The sequence below is a fragment of the Triticum dicoccoides genome, chromosome 7B (genome assembly GCF_002162155.2).
Source record: "Triticum dicoccoides isolate Atlit2015 ecotype Zavitan chromosome 7B, WEW_v2.0, whole genome shotgun sequence".
NCBI lineage: Eukaryota > Viridiplantae > Streptophyta > Magnoliopsida > Poales > Poaceae > Triticum > Triticum dicoccoides.
In genome coordinates this window covers 1,868,911-1,885,296 of record NC_041393.1, presented here as the reverse complement: position 1 = coordinate 1,885,296, position 16,386 = coordinate 1,868,911, and the positions used below count along the sequence as shown (strand labels likewise).

At 43.5% G+C, this 16,386-nt stretch overlaps 1 pseudogene; it reads right to left on the bottom strand.

The window, feature by feature from the left end:
* Positions 1-15,357, bottom strand: part of LOC119342049 — a 33,291-nt pseudogene extending 17,934 nt beyond the window's left edge.
* Positions 15,358-16,386: the final 1,029 nt, after the last annotated feature.

Below are 16,386 nucleotides of genomic sequence, written 5' to 3'. Positions count from 1 at the left end.
CGATAGAATATCACTATCCAGAAAGTAAACAACCTTCAACACTTTTGCACTTAGAGTCATCGGCTCATTTAGGATTCTTCACACCTGCCTAGGTAGTAGAGCAAGGTTGAAAATTTCTGTATCTTTGAATCCAAGTCCTCCTTTATATGTGGGCATGATCACACAGTCCCAAGGTACCCACGCCACCCTTCTTTCTCCCTTCTTGCTTCCCCAACAGAATCTTTGAATCAACGAGGTTATGTGCTCGCATAAACTCATGGGAAGCTTGAAAACATCCATGGAATATGTCAGGATAGCATGGATGGCAGATTTGAGAAGAATTTCCTTGCTTGCACCTGGTAGCAATTTTAAACGTGTATACAAAAAATATTCCTGATGTGTAAAAAAATTTAAGTATATGGAAAAAAGTAGACATTAAAAATATAAGTTTTTCAAAAATGGTAATCATGTATTTGGCAAATTTTAAACATGTATATATTTTTTCCTGATATATTAAAAAACTGTAGAATGTGTACGGGAAAATTAGACATAAAAATTATGTTTAACAAATTGTTAATCCTGCAGTTAAAAAAATATTAAAAACATATAAATAAAATGTTCTTGATGTGTCAAAGAATGTACTATGTTCATGAAAAACTAGACACAAAGACATATAAGTTAAAAAAATGATAATTACGTATTTGAAAAAAATGGTAAACATCTACATAAATTTTTTTTGTGATGTACAGAAAATATACAATGTGCATGGTAAAAAGTAGACATACAAAATATAAGCTTTCAAAAAATGTGATCATGTATTTACAAAAATGTTCCTAATATCTAAAAAAATATTGAATGCGTATGTAAAATAGTTGACATCAAAAGAAACAAAAGCAAACAACCAATGAAAACCGAGAAAGAAAGAAAGAAAGGAAAATAAAAAAAGAAAAGAAAACAGAAAAATCATGAAAGAATCAAAGAACACAGATGAAGGTTTCCATGCAGTGCACTACTTATCGCAACCTGAGAGTTTTCTTATTTTATCTTAGATTCGTTTTTCACAATGTTTTATCTTTTGAACCATGCGTCCAAATGCCGAACTGTTTTCAGCGTTGATTCCTCACATCAAGATCTATGAAACTAGATCTCATGTTAATAGGTTTCGACGAACTATTTTCACGAAAAACCCATAAAAACTGGTAAAAAAACCATCGCCGAAAACACATTTTTTTCCTGTCCAAGAGGAACAGCAGTGTTTTCCGTGTAAGCACATTTATGCCTACACAAGGAGCAAATATGTGCCTCTCGTAGGAAAAAAAAACTTTTTTTTTGCTTTTTGCGCATTTTTTTCTCGTAGTAGTATAAAAGAGTGGTGGAAAGCCGAAAAAACCCCAAAAAAACATCTAAAAAGCCGAAAACGTGTGTGGAAAAATAAAAAAAATCTGAAAAGAGCGTCCAGAGCGCGACACGTGGCGGCAGCCGAGAGCGCGACACTCAACCCACCCTAAGTGACCCTTGGGGAGGTTTCCGAAGGAGCGCTCCTCAATTATTTGCTCTAGTGAATTGTTTCATCTTCTATTTGACGTTGGCTGGCCCATGCAGCTTTTTTTGTGCATGCGCTCAAGAAAAAAAAACTCGTGTTTGCTGAAAAAATTCCCAGTTTTTGGCTTGAACGAAACTGCCTATCGATTTTTATGTTAAATAATTTGTTAATGCATAAAATAAAAAATCATGAATTTGATTTTTCCATACACTTTTAAAATATTCATGGACTCTAATATTGTTCTCGAACTTTATGAATGTTCATGTATTCGAAAGGGTGTTCCAAAATTCATGAAAAAATGTTGAAGAATTTTACAAAATGGCCAAATATTTTAACAAACATTTTCTGATTTCAAAAATAAATATTCATGAATTTGAAAATGTTCATGTATTTAAAAAATACTCTCACATTAATAATTGTTCATGGTTTGCAAAATGCGCAGCCCTGTGGGCGCGAGCTGTCGTGGGGGTGAAATCTGACATAAGAGAGGGAAGGAGACAAGGCTTGATCTAATGACGCACATAAGGGTGGCATCAGGTGTATACAGGTTCATGCCTCTCAGCGATAATAATCATATTTTGTGGAGTAGAGTACTGGTGGTTGGATTGAACTTTCACCAAGACATGGAAGAGCGGATAGCCTAACAGAAGATCGAAACTGAAGATAATAAATTCAACGTTTTGGTTGCTCAAATACAAGATGAAAACAGAGCATAGCAGTGGCACGTACATGATTCTGAATGGTAACAAACAAACAAACAAACCATGGAATTAAACACCATGGTGAAACATCGAAAACCTTACAAATTACGTAGTTTACAAAACCAGATGAATGCGGAGACAGGAGGTATACTCCTCTATTTTTTGTTGCTGCATTTGCAGTTTTTCTCTTTTGGCTTTGCTTGTCAAAGTTTCAGAACCCCAAACCTGCTTGTTTCATTCTTAGTAATGGAACAACTGGGGCTGTGGCCCTTTTTCTCTATATAAGAAACCACACGAACAAGCAAGTACCCTCCACAAGGCTAGCTAGCTAAGCTTCTCCCAGTTGAGCATGTAGAAATTAGACGACCATTGGTTTGAAGCAACTGAGGAGCAGGATGGGTGATGCCGCCCTGCCTTGTGTGGTGGTATATGTATGCACAGTCAGGTTTCACAATCAAAGAAACCTCAAATTCATCGACGGCGCCCGCAATCACACCCCCAATCCCGCTCATGGCTGCTCCCCAGCCAAGCTCTGTGCAAGCACCAACAGCAGAATGTGACTGACGAAATAGTTCCATTTCTTCCCTTGTGGTCTGATGAAACTGTAACAATCAACATTGAAAGTAGGCATCATCAATCAATGATTAAAGGCTGACCGGATGTGCAGATGATGTGTAGATGAGTCCAAATGACCATACAAAGAAAGTAGTTAACAAGTATCAAGTTTACTTTGATTTATTTATTTTGAAAAATAAAAGCAGATGCTATCCATCCCGGATATTATATCCCCGATAAATATGTTCTTTCCCAGTAATAATCAAAAGCCAATCCAATCCAATATGTGTAACTTTGAACATCTGCATCGAAAGGCATCACCTGATTAAAGGCTGACTGAAGTTGCACAAGGATGCCCATATTCAGAAAGGATGTGTAGATTACCATACAAAGATACGTAGTAAACAACAAATTTCAAATGTATCTTGATTTGTTCCCAGTGATCATTTAAAGCACACCAATCTTCTACTGCTGCTGCACTCTTGACCAATGTACAGCTCAAGGCAGTCACTCACATTGGTTGCTGCCACTGAGGAATTAACCACACAACTTTTGCCTTCAATATCAGATTCAGATGTGAAGCTGCCAAATCCTAGACATTAAGCAAGCGTGAATGTAATGGCTACCATTGGCATCACCGATCAGTTGGTCCGTCGTTACGGAACAAAATCATGATCGGAACACTGGGAAGAAAAAAAACACAATTCTACTGCACTACCTATTTAATTTACAGAGGCGAATACACAAAAATTTCTTATCAAGTGGTGCGAGGCTGAAGCTGAATCCGATGACCACCTCGCACCTTGGCACCCTTTGGATGTCTTTGGAATGCTCTGCTCTGCTTTGTTTGCTGCATACCTCTGCATCCACAAAGCCCACTTCTTTAAAAGAAGGGCATCCCAGTGCGAGCCATTACTTACGTTGATATGATATTCTGCAAACACGCAACACAATTGTATCAGCTGGTGCTTGAGGATTCTAGCGACATGCAGATTCGAGTAATTCAAGAGATTACAATGTTTCAGTGCACAACACGTTTGAGAATTACATTACTGTTCTGTTATGGAAACCCAAAAATGAGAACAGAGTGTCAAGTACGTACTGACCTTTCAGCATATCAACACAGACAATCGCTTCACTTGTGTTCTGTTCTGGTTGTTTGCTCTGAATCAGCTGTGAAATTCACTAGTGGGACTGCAGAATCCAATAAGTAGAATAAATGAACTTGGGTCAGACAGAGTATGAACAAAGCACTCTTAGTAAGGTAACTTAAACACCCAATCATTCATCATTACCTTAGACAGAGTCAAGGATCAATGCCAGCCAGTGAAACCTAAACCTGTATGCATGCAATCTCCATGCAAGACTGTACGTACGTAGCTGGGTACAATAGTTTCAGTACTCTGCCCCAGCCAGCATAAACTAAACTTGGTGGTTGACCAAATAATAATCCTCATTGCTTCCGTCCTAGTTAGAAGAGTAATTCAGTGATATCAGGCTAACTATGTTCAAGAAAGAATCAAACAAATTGGAAAGCATTCTCTCTTCTCTTGTAGAATTCAATTTCACTTCACGATACTATACTAGGAAGGAGGTTATAAAGCATTCTCTCTTTTACAATAACATCATCCTGTCAAAGGAAAGGATTCAAGAAAGAGGAAACAAAGGCACTTGATTCATTCAATTCATGATAAGAAAAGAAAATCGTTTTCCATAACAGCAGTTAAATACCTCCTCTTCGCCAACAGTTAAATTGGCCTGCTCAGTCCTACTGCTTCATGCGAAAAAAGCGCTAATGTCTACCTCATCGATGGTTCTTGGGGAGTAATCTTCGACGGATAAATCTGGGTTGGTTCTTTTGATTGTCTCAATTTGCTTGTCTATCTCAGCGCTGCGATCATTCATCTGTAGCTTTCTCAGCGAAACCGGGAGGCCATCCTTGGGCATCGATCGGATTTTTGGTGACCCAAAGACAAATAACTCCTTGAGAGAAGAGAGGCGATGTAACCCTTGAGGAAGGGACTGCAGACCTTCGCAGGCATAAAATATTAGATTCTGGAGGGAGGTGAGGAGCTGCAGCGCTCTGTCCTGCTCTTCCGTCAAGCTTTCCGTGCTCTCATCAAACGAGAATTCAAGTGTGTGGAGGGCCGGGGCAAGGAGGTTGCAAATAGGAGCAACAAGCAATCCGCAGATGTCATCAACAATAAGCACCTCCAATCTAGAGATGTAACCTGCAGGCAATAATTTGGCCCTCTGAGAGCAGATCTGCTGCTAAGGTGTTGCACTTAGGCACTTCCAGTTGTATGAGGTTGGCTGCGATGAGAGGATTGAATACGTCCACTGTTAAATTTCTGCTGTTTGATAGCCTTAGAGTGGTGAGAGACGTGAGGTTTGAGAGAAGACCCATTGACTTCATGCTTGGCTCTTCCTCAACATCAAGTTCCTTCAGGGAAGCAGGGAAAGGGCAAATGGCCTCTGATTCTCCCATTCCCATGGGCCACTGACACAACAATTTGCCACATCTGTATATTGTTAATGATTGGAGCAATGACTTGTCCTCCTGAATTCCTCCTCCATTCTCCTTCTACACAGGCACAAGAACTAGGCCCTTGCACCCCCAGAAGGTAAGTTTCTGCAGAGAGCTGGATGATGGGAGCTGCATTACACATTCCTCATCTCCATTTATCTCCAACACAGAAAGAGCTGGGAAACAGTTTAACACTTTTGACGATGATGATTTGCTGCTGGTAAGATGAGATGCATCTAATTTGAGACTCTTAACTGAACGGAACAAACCGTCGCATCTTCCAGCACTTAGTTTTGTTAGGGATTTAAACTTTTGAATGTCTGTCAATGATATGTGTGATACATTTGCAATAGATATATCTTCTAATTTATCCAGATTATGGTAGGCCAAAGCACCGCCATACCCTCTAATACCCAATTGCTTTCCATGATAAGACAAGGACGTTTTTGAATCACCTGTTTGAACATACAAATCTGTCAGTGTGGAGGTGTGAGGCATGGAGGGCAGAGACACCTTGAGGCACCCAGACACTTCAAGTATGCGCAAATTGGTGCAAGATACCTCCGAGAAGGGCATGGCACGGAGATTGGGACAATCGGTGCATGTGATTTCTTCAAGACTGGGGAAAGAATGGCAATTAGGTTCCACAGCCCATTCAGCAAGTTCTGGCATCTCATAAAATCCAACTTTCTTCAAGCGCATAAAACATTTGCCTGGAACGCCACCATATAGAGGCCCAAACTGAAGCATTCCAGAAATTTTATTCAAATAGAGGCCCTTGAGATTTGGTAGCTTCCCAAAAGGTGGGAGGTTGCTCCAAGATACACCTTTTAGACTGAGAGTCTCTAATCTTGTTAACCACATGTCAAGACACAGCCAACGAGGACCAACGGTACCACCATGATTTGCAATTTTAAGCACTCTAAGATTAGAGTGTGGTTGAAGAGCATCAAGAATACCAGCATGATTTGTAGTTGGTCCATCTCTGCCCCAGAGTAATCCCAACTCCTTCAGATTCCTTTTCAACATCAGTTTGGCTGCAGTAGCTTCCTCCTTGGTTACCACGTGTTCAAGACCACGAATAATCAATCCTCCTTCAAGCTCTATTAATGCCCCAACTTCTGACAGTTCAAATCCTATGCTCTCCTTCTTAACATGGAATTCATTTAGCCTCTGTAGATGATTCATCTTTCCGACATTGCGAATATTGGAGTGGAGTTCACTTCTACCATGGAAATCATGTAAATTCTCAAGGTGGCAAGTCTTCAGGCAAATCAGAACAACCACGCCAACCATCTAGGTCCAAGAATTTCAAGTGATAAAATCTTGATAGTGTACCAGGTAAACTCATTTCCCTGTGAGATGAAGTAATTTTGAGGTACTGTAGGTGGATCAGTTTTGAAAACCTATATGGAAAAGAGTGTGCAGACTTCACCACTATAAATAGGACACGCAAGCTATTTATTTCCTTGAAGCTATCTTTCAAAATCTTGGCGATTCTTTCTTCTTCATATCCTCTAAAAATCATCAAAGTCCGCAGATTAGCAATCTCTATCCTCCCCCTTAGTTTACACATTTCTTGCTCAAAATTTGCATCATATCTGTCTTCTATGTTGATAGATAAGTGCCGAACAGATTGTGGGATGGCATCAGCTCTGAAATCTAAGCCACTTAGATTGAGGCATTCTTGTGCAGAAACAATCTTAGATAGCTCATGCATTAAATCATGCATTACATAGTAGTATTGATCACTCCAAACATACTTTTTCTTCTTCATGAGAAAACCATTGTCCACTAGTTCTTCCAAGTAATTCCTATCGGCTTGGTGATCAGAGTCTATGATGCCTATTGCAACCGAGAAATGATTAATATCTGAAGAAGTAAACTCATGATCTTCAGGGAAAAGGCCACAATAGGAAAAGCATTTCTTCAGATCAAAAGGGAGGCAATCGTAGCTAATCTTTAAAGATTGCATGATATCATCATCATCATTTTGTTGCTTTAGCCACTGATGCTTTTCAAGAACCCCATTCCAATGTTCCTGAGAAAGGTCCTTCTGCAATAGTCTACCAACTGTTTTGGCTGCAAGCGGAGAACCCTTTAGCTTGTGTGCAATTTTTCGTGTAATACCAGCAAACTCATCTTGGTAATGCTCAGGCTTGTCGTCTTCACCAAAAATACATGCTTCAAAGAATGTGAAGAAGTCATTAGACTCCAAACCTGCCAGTTTTAGTTAACCAAAACCAACTGTTTCCATCATTTCTGCTAGCTTTGGGAATCGAGTTGTGACAAGTAGCATGCTTCCTTTGGTTTCCCCCTTTGTGAAGGGAGCTAACAGGGTTTTCCACTGACCCACACTGTCACATTTCCATATATCATCCAAGACAATTAGAAACCTCTTGGACTTGAGACGTTCTGCTATGGATTTTTGAAGCTGGTCTAAATTGGCTGTTTCATTTGCAGCACTGCTGCTTCCTCCTTCAGTTGCAGGTATGCAGGCAAGGATCTCCCTGGTGAGCTTAAGAACATCGAAATCAGTGGATACACACACCCAGACCCTGACTTGGAAGTGGTCTTGAGTCCTTGCATCATTGTAGAGATGAGTTGTGAAAGTTGTCTTGCCAATACCCCCTGGCCCAACTATAGGAAGAACAGAAACAGTCTGTGTGGCATCCCCAATGGTGATATGGCTGACAGTTTCCTCAAAAATGCCTTTCCTGCCATACAATGTATCTTGTATAATCATGGAAGCAGTCTGAGGCCGGTCTTGGACGACTGTCACTGTCGTGTTGCTGCTGGTTGGGATATTGCCGAGCAAATTGGAGACGGAATCACAGTGTGACTGCATGCCCTGTAATAGGGACTTGATTTTTCTGGACATGGACACTTTGTCGAAAGACAGCGTGTCACCATCATCAGCACTAGCAGAATTGGAGTTGGTGACGCCGGCAACAGAAACAGCAGGAGCATCACCACTATTCCTCTTGCTCTTGGGTGTAGAGGAGCAAGAAAAGCAGTGGAGCAAGGTGCCTAGGGTGTTGGTGACGCGGCGTGGTGCACCGGCAACAGCAACAGAAGCAGCAGCAGCATCACCAACATCCCTCTTGGTCTTGGGTGTAGGCGAGCAAGAAAAGCACTGGACCAAGCTGCCTAGGGTTGTACCCCAATTGCGAAGATGGCAACACAAAGCTCGGTACCGTACTGGAATTGCTGCAGTGGAAGGCAGAGAATGTTGTGCCTGACAAAGGATTTGAGAAGCTACTGAAAATATTGAAGAAGAAGCTTCCAAGGGATAACGAATTGCCCAACAATACATACACAGCAAAGAAGGTCGTATGCCCTCTAGGATTGGAGGTGGAGAAGATACATGCATGTCCTAATGAATGCATCCTATACCGCGGTGCATACAAGGATCTGAACGCATGCCCCGTATGCGGTGCATTGCGGTATAAGATCAGACGAGATGACCCTGGTGATGTTCACGGCGAGCCCCATAGGAAGAGGGTTCCTGCGAAGGTGATGTGGTATGCTTCTATAATACCACGGTTATAACGTCTGTTTAGAAACGGAAAGCATGCCAAGTCGATGCGATGGCACAGTGAGGACCGTAAGAAAGACGGGAAGTTGAGAGCACCCGCTGACGGGTCGCAGTGGAGAAAAATCGTGAGAAAGTACTGGGATGAGTTTGCAAAGGACCCGAGGAACGTATGGTTTGCTTTAAGCGCGGATGGCATTAATCCTTTCGGGGAGCAGAGCAGCAATCACAGCACCTGGCCGGTCACTCTATGTATGTATAACCTTCCTCCTTGGAAGTTCATTATGATGCCAATTCTCATCCAAGGCCCTAAGCAACCCGGCAACGACATTGATGTGTACCTAAGGCCATTAGTTGAAGAACTTTTACAGCTGTGGAATGGAAACGGTGTATGTACGTGGGATGAGCACGGACAGGAGGAATTTAACCTAAAGGCGTTGCTGTTCGTGACCATCAACGAGTACCTGCCCGACGCTGTACATTATGATTTCCTGGACGTGCAGATACACAGATACGAGTATGGGAAGCCTCTCGTCAAAGATGAAAAATCTCTAACAATGATGATGCGAAGATTGCATGATTGGTACTTGAAAATCTGCAGAGAGTCTGGGGGGAGGAGTACTTTTATGCGAGAGTTAAACCGGAGCATGACCTCATTGGAATTGAACTGTTGCCTATTCCATTTGGGGAGTTCTATCAGTTTTTCAATCAATTGGCCCTCGATAAAGCAACGGTCACCTGCTACTGTCTGTAAGTACTACTACTTCTATCATTAAGTCTCTCTATATAGTTCAGCTCTTTCATTGCATGTATTTATAATTATCATCACTATATTATGCAGATTGAAGATTGCCGAATTGAAGAAAAGACAAATCGCTGATATTGGGTTCATTAACACAAATCTCATAGATGCAGTTCAGGTTAAAGATCATGCCGCAGAAACCGAGGCCAACTTGCTACGATCATTCAAAATAAATGAACACAAAGATATAATACTCTTTCCTTACAACTTCAAGTGAGTGATGTTTTGTGCATATTCGCTTTCCCTTATATATTAGTCATAATGTAATTGATGAGTTATGCATGCGTGCGCAGTTTCCACTATATTCTCCTGGAGATTAGGCTTGAGCAGGGAGTAGTAACTGTCTTGGACTCGAGACGAAAAGATCCTCAGGAGTATGCGGACATGACTGAAATCCTCAAGAAGTAAGTTAAATCGATCATTATCCACCATATCAGCAAATTTGTTCATTTCCTGATATCAAGTAATTGTTTTCTTTTGTCTGGCAGGGTTTAGAGAAAATTCATCACAAAATCCCCGGGACTCCCGAAGGAGCTACAATTTAGATATCCGAAAGTAAGTACATATAGTACCATGTTCCGCGCGTCTCCTAGCTATTGATTCAAGCGCTAGTTTCATCAATACCATTTGGTATTCTTTCTTATCTGTTTGATTGACCTCTATTTCTTGTAAAGTGGTTGTGGCAGGAACAAGGGAATGATTTCTGTGGATACTACATCTGCGAGTCCATCCGCCACACGACCTGTGAGCGGGGCTACTCTGACAAACAATATGAAGTGCGTAAGAAATAATATTCACAATTTTTGTTTATTACCATCATTTGTGTTGAGTTCCATTCATTCATATATATGTATTGACCCCCTTCTTCAAATTAGATGTTTCGGCAGCGGGATGAACTCCTAAAACCAGATCGCATGCGAGCAATTCAAGAGGAATTGGCGGCATTCTTTCTTGACCACGTGATCGCTGAAGACGGAGAATAATGTGTGAACCATGCGTCCATAATGTAGGAGATTATATTTGTAAGAGATAATTATTGTATATATGTAGCCGATAGTGTCGGACGATAGATATACGAGAACTTGTTGTTCGACCAATCTCTCGGAGAAGGAGAGGTGGTCGATATCACTTCTCTCTGTATGCATATATGTTCATGACGATCTTCTGTTTTCTTCGTTTGCTTACTAGCTAGTTAGCGTGATTAGTTCTCTCTATACGTATGTATAGTACGTAGCGTCGACCAAGCACGGACATAAGAGAGGACACTTCTCTCTATTAATTAGCTATCTAACACAATATATGAAATACCTAAATTAACCCCCCAAAACCCCCAAACCCTTTTCAAAAAAAAAAACAAAAACCCCAGCCACAGAAATGCTGACGCGTGGAGATCTATTGGTCCCGGTTGGTGCCACCAACCGGGACCAAAGGCCCTCCTGCCTGGGCTCGGCGCACAGGCCACGTGGAGGCTCATCTGTCCCGGTTCTGATTTGAACCGGGACTAAAGGGTGAGGGTATTAGTAACGACCCTTTAGTCCCGGGACTAAAGGGTAAGGGTATTAGTAACGACCCTTTAGTCACGGTTCGGGAACCGAGACTAAAGGCCCTTATAAACCGGGACAAAAGGCCGGTTTTCTACTAGTGAGGCGAGCGTGCTACTAGAAGCGATTGTATGATCCATGTATGCTAAAAAAATTGTATATACATCAGTATGCACGCATCTAGCTTGCTACGATTGAATCTATGCGTGGAAAGATAAAAAAAATTCAAGTTGGTAGTATGCATGCACGCAAGTATGCTACTAGAACTGATCTATGATGTGCGCTCAAGAAAATAAATATCGGTAAGCATGCAGTCAAGCGTGCTACTGGATGCGATCTTATGATCTATACTAAAAGGCAACACTATGCATGTAGGCGAGCATGCTACAGAGAAGGATCTATGAGACATCTAAGCTAAAAAAAATTGTATATACATCAGTCTGCATGCATCTAGCTGGCTACGATTGAATCTATGTGAAAGAAGAGCAAATTGAGGGCAAGTTGGTACTCCCTCCGTTCCCAAATAATTGTCTTTCTAGAGGTTTCAACAAATGACTATATACGAAGCAAAATGAATGAATCTACACTCTAAAACATGTCTACATATATCCATATGTTGTAGTCCATTTGAGATGGCTAGAAAGACAATTATTTGGGAACGGAGGGAGTATTAAACAAAGGCCAGATGAATCAACCGGACCATGACTTGTTTGCGCATGATGTACACGCACCTGATCCAACACACCAGCCCGGTTGGGAGCTCGACCTCCACACCAGTACAAGCTAATTTCACGGAGGCGTACTTATCCACTCATCTCTCCACAAGACCAACGAGGAGGCCGCACCGTCCGCCCATGCAGCTGGTTATCCATTCCCACACCTTTGCCTATATATACTCACGCACGTACGCAGCTTGAGGGGGAGGAGACGCGCCCATCTGGTGGCAGCGACTACACGCGCCGACGGACCATGCGCGCCGCCTCGGTCTACTCGTAGGCCGCAGATGATGCACCGGTCTTCTTGTGTCTGCCGGCGAGCCTGACAACAACCAACACGAACATCCTTCTTTGTCAACGGCATGCTTATGTATTTAATCTTCTCATTGTTTCGTCTCCCATTTCATCTCTCATCCCAGGTCCAGGGGGAGGCGGACAGAGAGGCAGCGACCACACGCGCCGTCGGAGGCCGCTAGCACCGTGCCAACAGACCATGCGCTCGGTCTCGGTGCACTCCTAGGCCGCAGATGTGGTCGATGAGACACTCGCGGCAGCGACGTAGTACGCACCACAACAAGGCTCAAGACGGCGGCGACCTGGTACGCGCCCACCAAGACCGCGAAGACAACGACCAACGTCAGCAGTGGTGTACAAGCCGGAGTGAGGAGGTCGTCGTCCAAGGCTGTACCATCATCTACCTTAGCGAGGGAAGATTAAGATCACGTCATCAATCTTCTTTAAAGGGCATGCGTACATGCATCATTTTATCTTTCTCTTTTCCTATCATTCTCATTTCAGTGCATCCGAATCACGATCGAGATGGATGGATAATCAGCGCTCACCTGTCTGCGAACGAAGAAGACGGGGGAGGAGCTGCTCATCGTCTTCACATCTTCATCAACCTCGCCAATGTCGTCATCACCAATCCCGGGCTCGCCGAGAAAGGCTTCTACATCAATCTGACTTCACCATCTTCATCAACTTCTCTCCCGGCGTGGGCACCGACTGCCTCGACACGCCACCCGGCTACGTCGACAGGGCGTCGCCAACTTCAGCAGCTCTACATCTGACGAGGATGTCATCTACATCAGCACCACCGGTCATCCATATGTCGTGGCCATCTTCTTCGACTTTGCGTCTAAGCGACGACACCGTCTACACCGACATATTGTCATTCTTCTATACCAAGTGGAGGCCGCCCCTATAGCTACGACGGTCTGAGGTCTATATCGACGAGCTCGCATTGTCGTCATCTTCAAGCAACGCCGCCGCGCGGCGACACTCGAGTCTACTCCAACTTCGACATCAACACACTCCCCAAACCCCGTCCAAGCTCCGACGAGGTGAAGCCACTTCACCGACATGTCTTCTTCCGATGAAGCTACCCATATCAGGCCGCCTATCTGTCTGAGCTGACGAAGCTAGACATCTTCATCGTCGGACATCGACAAGTCGGAGGGATGTGGCTAAGCATCGCCGGAGCGACGGGCGTACCGCTCCACTCTTCTATTCCACCGCATCATCACCATCGTCTACACCGAGCACTTGGAGAAGACGAGACTTGAAGACGACGACCATTGCAACAGCTTAATCGGAGGTGGTTCGCGGCTCCGGCTCGCGGACGTAATTAATCGGGAGCCTTCCGAGGCCCCGTGAACCAGAACCTCACAATCGCCGAAGTCATATTGGCCGAGCTAGCAGGCCGTTGAGCGATTATGTAAAAGGGATCATGTAATTTGTTTCTCCGATAAGAGATTAAAATACAAGTTTCCCTAATTTTATTTGTGTACTTAGTACACTGGCACGCCCGCAATATTTATTTCCCCTGGCGCGTAGAGAGATAATAACACAATACCTATCGTTGTTTTTATTATTTTTCATGTCAAACAATTATATAGAAGCTGCATAGTACAATTGTTAAGGTTGATGTTGCTATTCAAGTTTTTCAGGATAGCACTCCCAATTTTGTGCAAATCAAATTCCTTGGACACATGAACCCAAACGGAGACGTCAAAGATGCGAACCACCTTGTCTGCAAGAACTGATTCAACCAATGTTGTCTTGCCCAACAATTGGAATGATAGAGATATCCTGGTTAGCTTCTTCACTTGGGAGTAGCAGGCTGATTATCTTGTCCTTCTCGACACCCCTCCCCACCATTGCAGATTTGATGTCATCACTATTCGAGTTGACTGCAGAAATATCATTGTTTCTGCTCCCTTGTGCCTTTGCTGCTTGAGGCACATGATTGATTGTCTTCTCCTTCTTGACACCCCTTGTCGCTATTGCAGTTTTGGTGCCATCGCCATTCGAGTTGGTTGCAGAAGTATGATTGTTTCTGCTCCCTTGTGTATGTCTTTGCTGCTTGAGGCACATGATTGATAACCTTCTCCTCCTCGACACCCCTTTCCGCCATTCCAGTTTTGGTGCCATCACCATTCCAGTTAGCTGCAAAAGTATCATTGTTCCTGCTCCCTTGTGCCCTTGCTTCTCTGAGACACATCACTGAGCCTCATTTTGCCCTCCTTTTCAATGTCATCTATTTTCTTCATGACCTTCTTCATCTTGTGGGGCATGGTCATTCGCTGCAGGAGTTGATTGTTTCTCGAAAACCATATGCTGGCCTGCAATAAAATCACATCATTGTCAGATTAGTTTCAGATCGACTTTCATCGGAGAAGGCGGCTGCATGGATAAACAAAGGTGGGCTATGGCATAATAATGAGATAAACAAAGGCAGGCCCTATAATAATCAGAGAATTGTTCAGATGTCACCCAGGCAGACCCTACTGTACGAGAGGACAGATGTCTCTGGAGGCCTGTGCTGTGTGCACCAGGGAGATGGCTTCTTCTCCTGAAACAGAGACTATGGTGCCCCCACATCCTGAATCGACGGATCCTCAAGACGCCGCCAGCGCCAGGCAACTCCTCTACAACTTGCCGACTACCAGGTGGACGCTCAAGATTAAAAATCCCGTTTTCTCCCCGCACCACCTGACCCACAACCCCTAGATCCGCCGCCCACCCGGAACAACTATTAGATCCCTCGCCGCCACGCCGCCGCCGCCGCGAGTGTCATTTCCCGGCGGGGTCGACAATGTTTTTTGTTGTTTGTTTTTGGAACGGATTGGGGAGGAAGATTTAGTTACTACCTTGGAGTGCCTCTTGTTGATGAGCTCATTGGCGTCCAGCTCATCAAGCACGTCCTCCACATCGTAGGTGACGCGCTTAAATTTTGTAAGCCACCGCTCGTACACTCTTCCGTGTACTCCTCCCCGGCGAGACTTGTCGTCGGCGTCCAGCAACACAGCCTCCAGATCTTTCATCTTATCCTCCATGTCCAGAATGTCCTCTCTGTACCCCCACTGCAGAGTGATCTCCGACGCGGCATACTCGCCCAGCTTGCCCATGATCTGTTTCGCCATGCCACCCGCAAGCACACCCGTGATCCCAACCATGGCTGATGGCCCCCCAGCGCGCTCTCCCTCTCCCCCTGTGTGTGTGTGTGTGTGTGTGTGTATGTGTGTGACGAGAATGAATGGAGTAGTGCCCTCTGCATCGTAAGAAGAGTGCAGTTAAGTAGCAGGCAACTCCACACAGATTGGTTGGGCAGCTCAGAGAAAATTTGCAAGAAAACCAGTATTAAACTGAACATGTTGTGTCCATAGCCCTTTTTTTCAATTAAAAAGGGTAGATTTTATTGACTCGAAATGAAGCATCAAGTGGATACAAATACAATGAGCATACACTCGGCCTCTGTATAGTTAGGGTGCACACAACCAACACTAACGCACGCATAAAAATACACGCAAAAATAACAAAGTCATATAAGAACAAAGATATGCTTGAGCGAGCAAAAAGAAGAAAATGCCGAAGCAATCAAATCCACGATCGACAATCTACAACTATGATCATATCCGCACCAATTATCTCATGACACTATAAAAACAACGAGATTCTTCAACTGTTACGCCTTCAGGAAGGAAGTGACACGCAAGCACCGCCATCACCGGATCCAACCATCAAAGATCAGATTCTAGATTTTCACCCCGACTATCTCTCGCGTGCAAAGCAGGAAACAAAGTTGCAAAAAGACTCACCAGCCTCACTCACTTTTTCGAAAAGCATAATGAACTACTGATCATTAGATGCAGTTGTCACAAACTCATGTTCTTCGCCACTAGCCTGCCTTACAATTTTCTTCTAGTCCTTTTTATAAAGAAAGATTTTATAAAACTCAGATCATTACATCAAGATGATACAATCATGTTGAGATTACTTCTGGTCTCTGCATAGTTAGGATGCACAGCACACACACGCACGCCAGAGTTTTATAACTAGTGGAATAACACACACAAAATGCTATGGACCAACAATCCTTAGACTAGACCGCCACCCATGCCCCTGGATAAAACACTCCCTGACCATCCACTCCAAATGTTCACACGCCGCGGCAACCAATTCCCAGAACCCGGTTTCTGAAGAAT